The sequence below is a fragment of the Megascapheus bottae genome, chromosome 16, assembly GCF_031878675.1.
Source record: "Megascapheus bottae isolate mThoBot1 chromosome 16, mThoBot2.hap1, whole genome shotgun sequence".
Classification (NCBI taxonomy): domain Eukaryota; kingdom Metazoa; phylum Chordata; class Mammalia; order Rodentia; family Geomyidae; genus Megascapheus; species Megascapheus bottae.
Genome location: NC_143524.1, coordinates 28,591,342 through 28,602,800, shown reverse-complemented (window position 1 = coordinate 28,602,800; position 11,459 = coordinate 28,591,342). Strand labels below are relative to the sequence as shown.

Below are 11,459 nucleotides of genomic sequence, written 5' to 3'. Positions count from 1 at the left end.
AGTCACCTTATGGTGTAAAGGAAAAGAGAAAAAGGATGGAATTGAAGTCTCCCCATTTCCTTCAAGGTCATACCCCTAGAGTTGGAAATGCCTGTTACTGGATCCTAAAGTATTTAAAACTTCTTCAGCTTCCCTTAATGAGGAGTTGGCAACTAAATCTTTTACACATCAATGTCTGAAATGTGTTTCTCTACAGAACACACTGAATGAACTGTACATTGTTATTCATAATCTATAATGCATTAAAAGTATAGGCCAAGATAATAATAAATGAAAATAGGGCTCGCTTTGGCAGTATATATACTAAAATTGGAATGGTAAAAAGCAGCCTGGCCTCTGAGCAAGGGGCCACACAAATTCATGAAGTGTTTCATATTTTTCACTAGACACTATGTTGGAAATGAACTATACAACTTAGGGGGAGAAGGGTCAGGAAGGGGGAAACGAGGAGAAAATGAGGCAGGGGGTGACACTTCAAAATGAAAAGTACTAATCACTTGATTCATGAACCTGTAACCCCTTTGACCATCAAATTTACAATAAAATTTAAAATATAAACGAATGAAAATATATGGTGGTTAAACTTCACTATACACAGAAATCTAGTGTACTAAAGGAACTTTGATTTTTTTATTGTAATTAATAAAAGGGTTACATGATATTTGCCAGATAGATACCCTTTCACATGTCTTGGTCCCCATTACTCTCCCCTCCACCCCCCCATCTTGGTTTTCCCCCCTTCCCTATCCAATTTCAAGTAACCAAATACAAATATATCCAATATATCAGATAACAACGTGAGATACTGTAACAATATGAGATAACCAAGGGACAGCAAAAGAGATGAGAGATAACATAGTACATTAAGGACAACAATCATTCATTATATGGCTTTTGTTTCAATATCCTAGAGGTCCATTCAATTAGCTTCATACTATATGGCCTTATGTATCAAGGTTTTGCTCTATTGAAAATCTCTGCTAGTAGAGCCCAAGGTTTCTACTGATTATGATAAATGAGGGAAACCATTGAGCCTAAGTTCCTTTGAGTCTGGCTTACTTCACTTAATATGATTTTTTCTAAGTCTTTCCATTTCCTAACAAATGGGGCTGTGTCGTTTTTTTCTGACAACAGCATAGAATTCCATTGTGTACAAATACCACATCTTGTTGATCCACTCATCAACTGAGGGACATTAGGTTGGTTCCATACCTTTGCTATGGTGAATAGTGCTGCAATGAACATTGTTGTGCTAGTGGATTTAGTAGTATGTCCTTGTTTCTGGATGATTGGGTAAATGCCAAGTAGTGGAATTGCTGGGTTATAGGGAAGCTCTATGTTTAGTCATACTGCTTTCCATAGTGGTTGAACGAGTTTGCATGAGTTTACAACAGTGTAGTAGTGATCCCTCCTGGCCACATCCCCTCCAGCATCTGTTGTTATTAGTTTTCCTGATCCTGGCCATTCTAAAATGGACCAAAGACTTAAAGAGAGTCTTCTCTGAAGAAGAAACAAAAATGGCCTATAGACACATGAAGAAATGCTCAACATCTCTGGTCATAAAAGAAATGCAAATCAAGACAAGGCTAAGATTCCACCTCACTCCAGTTAGAATGGCCAGGATCAGGAAAAGTAATAACAATTGTTTTTTTTTTTCTTTGAGGATTCTAACATATTGGATATCCAACTTCTAAAGGAATTTATGCTTTTAAAATAATCTGTAATCATTTCCAAAACAATTAATGTTAAATTTGAGAGAAAGATTTGTGTTGAGAAATGTCAAAACACGAGCTTACTCGAACATTTTCAGAGGTGAGTCTATTCATTAATTTTACCTAGTCTTCCTCACTTAATAAGTTCTTACACAAGCTTTATAATCATGGCAAGTATTAGTGTTTCAAATCTTGGTCATCAGTAGGATAAGAGGAGCCTGAGTAATTAAATGTAATGGCAATAGGCTTTCATGTTCTTTGTGCAGAGCACATTTATTTGTAGATATGAAATTATTTACTTTATTTAAGTTCACTGTTTAATAAAATGATTCTATATACATCTTTTTTTTAAATAATGGATGTATAGTTGATGTGAGCACTGGGCTGCAAATAAGTAATCCCAGAAATGTGGATAAACATACTGAGACAACAGGTGCATCAAATCAAAATTAAGGTCATCCTTGGGTAATTTAGCAAGACTGTGTCATAAAATAAATAAAAGCAATCAATCATTCCTAGTTAATCTAATAAACAGGTAGCTTCCTTGAGGCTATGAATTCTAATCACTTAACTTAAAGGAAGTCTATTCCTTAACATGTAAATATTCATATTTATGAGTAAAGATAGGTTATTTTCCTTTTAAAAAAATTTCAGCACTTTTTTTTAATTTTTATTTTTTTTTTGCCAGTCCTGGGCTTGGGCTCAGGGCTTGAGCACTGTCCTTGGACTTTCTCAAGGCTAGCACTCTACCACTTGAGCCTCAGCACCACTTCTAGCTTTTTTTTTTTTGCCATGTATGATGTGGTACCAAGGAATTGAACCCACCCGGGTCTTCGTGCATGCTAGGCAAACACTCTACCACCAGGCCAAACTCCCGGCCCTCAGCACTTTATTTTTTAAATAACATTATTGTAACAATCACTGGGACAGTAATGGTGAAAATTTTGCTTTAAGATGGGTTGACTCTAAGATTTGGAAACAACAAGTTTATCTTTGTTATTGTTGTTTTTGATATATTATGTAAAGTTATTTCTTTTCTCCTTTTTCCCCTTATGGTTAATTTCATATGGTTACTGTATCTGACTTTGGGACCTGGTATATTGTATGTATGTTTATTTGTAATAGGAAAGGGAAGGGGAAAACATGATGATTGGGAGGGGGTGGGGGAGAGAAAGGGGACAAAAACATGAGAAGGGGTATCAATGTTTGAGAAGTAATGCACCCACTACCTGAAGAATGTAACTGTAACCCCTCTATACATTACACAGACAATAAAATACAAAACAAATAAACAAATAAGTAAAAAAGAATGTTTTAAGTCTGGTGCAGATGGCTCATGCCTAGAAATACTAGCTATTAGAAAGCTGAGATCTAAGGATCAAGGTCCAAAGCCAGTCAGGGCACTAAAGTTAATGAAGCTCTTATTTCCAATAAAGTACCTTTTAAAAGTTGGATATTGGGACTGTGGCCCAAATTATTGAGTCTTAGCAAAAGCAGAGTTCAAACCCCAGGATGGGCACACACACACACACACACACACACACACACACACACACACACACACGGAATATTTCCAGCATTTTATAATTAGAGATTATGTTTGTTGAAAACATTTGAGACAGTCTTTTTCAGAGTGAAAACATTGCTTTCTATTCCTACCTTACTTAATCTTGGCTATAAATGACCAGTGAAACTCAGAAGTGATCTTTCTTTACATTTTGAGATAACAAAATATTTTCTTCTTTCAATGTTGTGGAAAGTTCAAATGCCTTGTATAGAGGGTTATACATATCTAACCAGTTAATATGATAGATTATGTAATTTTTCATTTAAAGTCTCATGAATCCTTGTTTGCTTTTGTATTGTAAAGAGTTCCTTTCTCTGTTTTGATTTTGTCTTTGCCCAGGGTCTATGTATGTATGTATGTATGTATGTATGTATGTATGTATATACATAAACATATATACATATATACACACACATACATATTCTTTTGTGGACAATTACACAGTTGTTATCTATTGGATCATTTCTAGAATTTAGATATTGGAGTCTTAGGCACTGGGAAAATAGTGGAAAGTAACGGACATTAGTTACCTAGCTTCATGAAATAAATGAATTAGCATGGGCTATTTTGCTGTTGTAGTTTGTGATCATGATTACGAAGTACGGAAAGAGAGAACTAAGGCCAAATTAGTGGGTGCAGAAAAATTAGAATGGTTAGAGAAGAGGACTAAGAGAAGCAAAGGATGGTTTGATCTAAAATCTGAAGACTAAAAAAGGATCCAGGAAAGAGCATTTGCTCATTCTTTGCCATTCTAAACTTAGCATAATCCAGGAATTTGCGAATCGTCATCATCTTAAGTTTGACATTGTGAATAAAGGGTGGGAGAGTCTTAAAATGATATTAAACACAGAGAAAAGACAGACAAGAAACAGAGATATTTAGTCATAATAGACTTTCATTTAAATATGAGGAACTTGAAAGTTTATAAAAAGGAGTATGGAATTTCTCAGTTCTGTTTCTGGCAGTTTATAATAATGTCTATGTAGAAAATAAATTTACTCATGAAGGAGACCTGGGGAAAGAAAACACTGAGATGAGCACCAATACGAGTTCAGTAAGTGATGCTAGCTGGGTTAAGTTCAGGAGAGTAGACAGACACACATGCATTCCAAAGACAAAAGTAATCACGTCTGTACACATTTAGAGTAAAGGAGATGAGAAACTACTTATAGTCATGCATTTCACCATTCCTTTCTTTTGTAGTAGGTAGTCTGTGATAACTTTAGCTGAAATAAGGAAAATACAAGGAGCTATGTGTATCCACAGGTGATCTCCTGGAAATAATGGAAGATAAGGAATCACCTCCTTGTCACTGAGATACATTAGAGATAGCCAGGTGGAAAGGTAAAGCCAAGAGTCCTATATAAAAGCCTACAACTAAGAAGAATGGCACAGATGAGAAAATTAAAGGTGGAAGTCACCATCATGGAATACATAGGATCTTTCTTTTTAAATCATGGGTGACCAAGCTTTGAAATTCTACAGCTTTTTCTTTCTTGAATACAATATTCTTTTGTTCTTAAGTAGAACTGTCCTGGAAGTCTCACTTTATCCAGATAATGACTCCTTAATGATGAGCTTTAACTTCAAGGGAAACATGACAAGCAGATCCCTTCACCAGAGGAAGAATCTTTTCAGAAGGAGGTGGGTTGGATGCCAAGTGCATTGCCTGGATCACAGTGTGCATATCATCCACCCTAGACCTGAGTTGACCAGTGCCAAGTACATAAGATGTTAATAGGATGAATAATAATGAAATACATGGATAATAGCCTAGATTTTCAGAACTGTGTATTCCTTGGAGTTTTCTAGGAACTTGCAGTACATCACTGGCTCACAGATGTCTGAAAATATCTCTTTTGCCAAATTTCATAGCAAGATTGGGTTTGCTTCAAGCTGTTCTGTTATACTTGCCAGACTCTCTCCTCCCCTTTCATTATAAATGTAACATTGAAAACACACACACACACACACACACACACACACACACACACACACACACCAAGAAGGATAATTCACTATCATTGCACCAATGAATGAAGCTGCAATCCTTTCCTGAATTCAACAACTAGATATATTTTATTTTTTTCCATAAACCAAGCATCCTAGATTTTGCCTTATCTCAGAAATATTAGAGTCCAAGTGATAAAATTGTTGAATAGAAAGAAAAAGGGAATCTGTCATGGAAGCACAGTTACTGGCTTCTCTGTGCCTGTGATAAACATTTTGGTGCACTCTAGTGGTAGAAGAAGATAGACCAAAAGACTTGGAGGTATGCTGGCATTCACAGTCATGGCTATTCATCCTGAAAATATTTACCATGGACTGTGGATTTCAAAATATGACAAAAGAGATATTTCGGGAAAGGGTGGTATTCTCATTGGTCTGGTCCACTTGACCCTCCCCCACTCAGAAAACAACAGGGAAAAAATGACAATACTTTTTTTAAGAAAACAGACAGAGCCCTTCCAGGTAAACAGAAATACAGTGTTGACTTAGATTCAGAAACTATATTACTCTTTACAGGAAAATTCATTTTGATCTTCCCATTGTGACAGTAAGATGAAAGTTCCAATAGAAGCCTTCAGGCCCTAGAATACATCTGTGAGGAAAACAGAAGAAAACAAAATTGGTCAAATGTTCAAATTGTGTTTGTGTACACACATATGTAAGTGTGATAAGCGGTGATAAGCGTTTTTGTTAGATGGTTTTATATTTGCCTCCAGCCTTTTGACCACAATTCTGTCTTTTGCTACATGTCAATTAATCTCACTTTTCAGTCCTATTTCATCTCCCTGGTCATCTCTGTCACCGCTTAGTGCATTTGGAGATGCATTTGGAGACATTTGGAGATGTCTGATGAGTGAGCAAAAGTCTGAAGATTCTGCCCAGCAGACTTACATTCCTCATAACAGTGAATTAATTATAGGCAAAGGTATCCATCACTCTGACATTCCTACCTCTTTTTCCCAAAACTAGTAGGAGTAAATTTTGATCCTCTTCAGAGATGTTCTTGCCTTGAGAACCAGTTGCCTTAACAGTGGAGATTCATTCCACACTTAGCTTTCCTAAGACAAGGACAGGAAGGTTTCAACTTGAGCTATAGTATGGAACAAGAAAACACTAATGCTGACAGCTCAGGGTGTAAACAAATTAATGTGTGTGTGTGTGTGTGTGTGTGTGTGTGTGTGTGTGTGTGTGTGTGTAGTATAGTAGTGTATGTGTAATAAAAGGTCAAAGGAATTAAAATCCACCTTCACATATTTCAGCAGTCAATTCCCCAGTTTTGGAAAAGTAGAGAAGTGATGTGGATGCTCTGTGATCTCATACCAGAAGAGTAATAAACACCACTAGGCTTTAGTTACCTTATCTATAGACTAGAACTATTATACACATTCATTTGGGGGGTGGTGAGGTTTCTTTCTTTGAAAGAATGGACCAGGTATAACTTGGAAGTATTTCCAAGTTGGGAAGAATTGTCTATTCTTCCCAATTCTTTTATCTATCTATCTATCTATCTATCTATCTATCTATCTATCTATCTATCTATCTATCTACCTATCTATCTATCTATGGGTTATATCCAATGTTCCATCATATAAAATTTTTGTTTTTAACTTAGCATACATCTATAATATTAAGGGCTTTTGCTGTGGCATTTGTACACATGAATATAGTATACCTTCAACAACTTTACCTTCTCATCCATATTCCAACCTTCCTCCTCCCTCTTTCACCTTTGTCAAAGAGTATTTGTCAGCTTTCATTATGTGTATTCTTTAGATACATATGTAACATCCTTCAGTCCTAATCGCCCTTGATATCTTCTTCTTTCCTTTCCATATTCTTGCTGATCCCTATCTAAATATTTCACCTTTTAAATTCCTATAATGTTATCATTACTACTGTCACCATCATCATCATCATCATCATCATCATCATCATCATCTCCACCACCACCACCACCACCACCATCATCGCCATCAACACTTGACTTTAGAGCTATAGTCTACAAAAATAGCCAGGACATGTGGTATTCCCACCACTTCCACATCCTCACCAGTGTTTGCTGCTGTTTATTGTTCTGAAGATCGCCATCCTGTCTGGGATGAGGTAGAATTTTAGTGTACTTTTGATTTGCATGTACTGGATCCAAGCACCAAGGATGTCAAAGATGACTCTATGGCCAAAGACACAGACAATTTCTTGATTAGCCACTTGAATTTCCTCATCCTGGAATTATGTTCAGTTTATTTGCTTATGCAAGTGATTATTTGTCCTTTAGCCAGTATTTTGAGTTCTTTGCATAGTCACTATAGCAATCCTTTACTTGTGGAATAATTCGAAAGAGTTTCCTCCCATTCTGTGGATTATCTCTGGTTTCTGATAACAGTTTCTTTTTCCTTTTTTTGTGTGCCAGTCCTGGGCTTGAGCTCAGGGCCTGAGCACTGTCCTTAGACTTTCTCAAGGCTAGAGCTCTACCATTTGAGCCTCAGCAACCCTTCCAGCTTTTTCTATGTATGTGGTACCAAGGAATCGAACCCGGGTCTTCATACATGCTAGGCAAGAACACTACCACTAGGCCAGACTCCCGGCCCCAATAGTTTCATTTTATGTGAAGAGACATTTTACATCTGATACAGACCCATTTATCAGTTGGTTCATCACAATTTTTTCAAATCATAAAGTCTGTTGCTTATTCTAAACCTCAATTAAAAAAATAGAGTTTTGGGAATGAGATTGCTATAATCCCTTTTATATTCTAAAGGACCATGGTGGCTGCAACATGGACAATAAACTATAAGGAGTCAAAAATATAAATGAAGAACATAGAAGGAAGAGTCTACTTCAGCAGGGGACATATGATAGTAACTTGATTTTAGGTGTGGTATATGATTTAGAGATTGAGTTTAGGTGTTTCTTCAAGTTTAGCTGTTTCCTCCTGGACTAGAATTGGAACACTTTTTAAAAAAAATCAAGTGTGTTTTTTGTCATTATTGTTCTGAGTATAGTGACAGGGAGGAAGAAGTAGTTTGGGGGCACTTAGTAAGGTGCAGAAAGAGTATAACACAGTCACAAGCAAAACTCTACTTAAAAGAGCAATTCTCTGGAAAACTTGTTTTGACTGGTTTCTGTGGGGGAGTCAGCAGCATAATTCAAACACAAGCTTCTGGGCCAAGAGAGGCAGATGGTAACTGTTCCTCAGGCGCAAGCTTTCAAGGAAGGGTTCTCATTTCTTTTTTCTGAGTTTCTAGTTTCTTGGATTATAAATATTTCTCTCAGATGGCAAATGTTCTTGTATTTGTCCTGTATACAGTAAAAGTTCATAGTGTTTGGCAAAGCTAGCTTTTTGGGAAATTGAGAGCTCTTTCTGAAATACACACACACACACACACACACACACACACACATACACACACACACTAACACAAACTCTAATACATAAATTCACTCCTTTCCAAGTAGCAGGGGAATTTATAGGAGAGGGCAGGGGAATAGACAAATGAAGAGAGGCAGAGGAAAGAATGAACTCATTAAGTTCAATGTTTGTCCCACAAAATTAAAGGATGGGGTGGGAGGGACAAGGAAGCATGCAACTCCATTGTATAACTACTTAAAGATTATATAATGCTTTAAAAATATGGAAAAATTGAACCATGAAGGGGAAATATATTTCAAATCAATGTTTGACCAAAGGTTATTACTTCTAGAACTATTCAGGAAATGCTAACAGAAATGTGAAATCATTATCATATCTTACAGATGATTATCACCTGAATCCCAACAAATTCTGGCATCAGGATAGTTGAACTTGCTGTTTTTCTCATGCTCACACAGTCACCCTACCGTTCACACAGGCTGCCTTCACCATTTCCTGCTAAAATACTCTTATCAGAAAACTTTCCTGTGCTACACAGTAAATTATCACTGCTCAGCTGTTGACATCTCCTTGCTGATTGTATCTTCCCTGAAATAAGAATGTTTTCAGTCAACTTCTTTCACATATTGTTTGATACAAAGCTGCTATGAATAATATAATGACTTTAGCTTTGGAAGACTCCATGATATATTATCTAAGCAGTATGTCACTTAACACTGACAACAAAGACTCAGAGAAGCTACTCCATTTAAATGGAAATTAAATTAGCTGGTTCTACTCCATCCTATATCAGTTTCCTTCTGCTCTACTCATAAGCTGAATCCTCAGTACCAGCTATAATTTTTCCATTCCAGTTAAACAATCGTTTTGCTTCTGTGCTTTTCTATGAAATGTGTATGTATTTTGTTTTACAGGGAGCAACAAAAAATTGCACATGGTTTACTATCACCTATTACTATCTTGTAGGTATTAGGATTAATCATCCTTAGTGACCTAAAATGGAAACAACTGAGCAGCTTCCAATATTTTTACATAGCCACATGTCTACAATTTCTTTGCTTTTGTGGATAATACAAGAGTAAATATAATTGGTAAGTATATTACCATTTACTTCTTTTGAAATAATTCCTTGATACAAATTACAAAACACAAAGTTAGCCAAAAATATATGAGATAGTTTTATAAGTTTGAAAATTCATCAAATTATTATTAATACTAATATCATTGTTTATTAGTACTGATGATCAAAGTCAGAGCCTCATGCGTGATAGGTGCTGACTACCTAACTGAGCTGCTTCTACAGTGTCCAAATTATTTATAAATGAGCTATAATATTTATTATTTTGTGGCCATTTGTGTATGCACAATTTTTCCACATGTATGAAGCATTAAAATTAGTATTTTGGCTATTAATTTAAGGACTGTACATATGGGAAACTGCTGTTTCTCAATGTGCATTTCTGTTTGTTAACATTGTTTGCACATTTTATTCAATTTTTCCACCATTATGAATTTGTATTTTTGTCAATCCATCTATTTGAACGTTCATTTTTCTTTGCTTTGAATTCATGCAAGTGATTTTATAATCCATTGTCTCTGTTTTAATTTCACTATATTTAAAAGATTATAGCACAAGTTAAATTATATATACAGAGACCAGTGCTGATTATAATTCTTTGAAGATAATTTAGCTTTCAGGAAAGGTATGTTAGATAGGCCATAGAAGGTGTACTAAAGTCTGCCACACCCCTCATTGAATGTTCTTGCATATTTTTGTCAAGTTCATTCATTATGTATGAAATTGGATGCCATTGGTTAGTAAAAATTACTACACTAGCACTTGAGAATTTTATACTTATAATTAAATGATAAATGAGGAAAAGATATGCTTAACAAGGCTTAAACATTGCATAATAGATATATGTATCAAAAATCACAACCTTTTAATTGAAAGGACCTCCAGGATATTGAAACAAAAGCCATATAATGAATGATTGTTGTCCTTAATGTACTATGTTGTCTCTCATCTCCTTTGCTGTCCCTTGGTTATCTCATATTGTTATAGTATCTCACTTTGTTATCTGATATATTGAATTTATTTGTATTTGGTTATTTGAAATTTGATAGGGAAGGGGGGAAAACCAAGACGGGTGGGGGGTGTGGAGGGGGAGGGAAATGGGTACCAAGACATGTGAAAGGGTATCAATGTATGTGAATTAATGCACCTTCTATCTGGCAAATATCATGTAACCCTTTTACTAATTACAATAAAAAATGCAAAAAAATCACAACCTTTATTATATATAATCTTGTTTTATCAATTAAAATAAAGTTGTTTTAAAAGATATGTATTCATTGAACTTATTAAATAATATTGAATTTTACGTTTAATAACTAAAGCTTTTTTTAAAGAAGTGTACTACTAGTTTATAAGCTCATATTTTAAATCACACTACCCATCTCCCAAGGATCTTTTTATAGATGCTACATGCCAGCTCCTGAGGTATCATGGCAGCAATTAACTAACTCACATTTTAAAATAATACTAGCCCTTTCTTAAAACCTTGGATTTAAATGTTAATTAAGCCATTAGAGGCACAGGGGACAGTCACCAGATGATCCCTCCTGGTTAAGTCAGCAGACAAAATGATGAATTTTTATTAAGATTGTGTTTAATTTTTTTAAAGAACTCAAGCAAGGTGAAGTAAGAATAACCACCTAAGCAGCAACATCTAAGAAAAGAGTTTTAATTTTGCTGGCTTGGAGTTGTTGGGAGGGGAAATCTTTCTAATTTTTATGC

General features: G+C 35.5%; 1 non-coding gene across 1 annotated transcript; it reads left to right on the top strand.

Annotated features, from left to right (window-relative positions):
• The first annotated feature begins 279 nt into the window (after positions 1 to 279).
• LOC150053061 (U6 spliceosomal RNA) lies at positions 280 to 380 on the top strand. Its single transcript, XR_016538208.1, has one exon. It is a non-coding gene; the product is annotated as a U6 spliceosomal RNA (small nuclear RNA).
• The last annotated feature ends 11,079 nt before the right edge of the window (positions 381 to 11,459 follow it).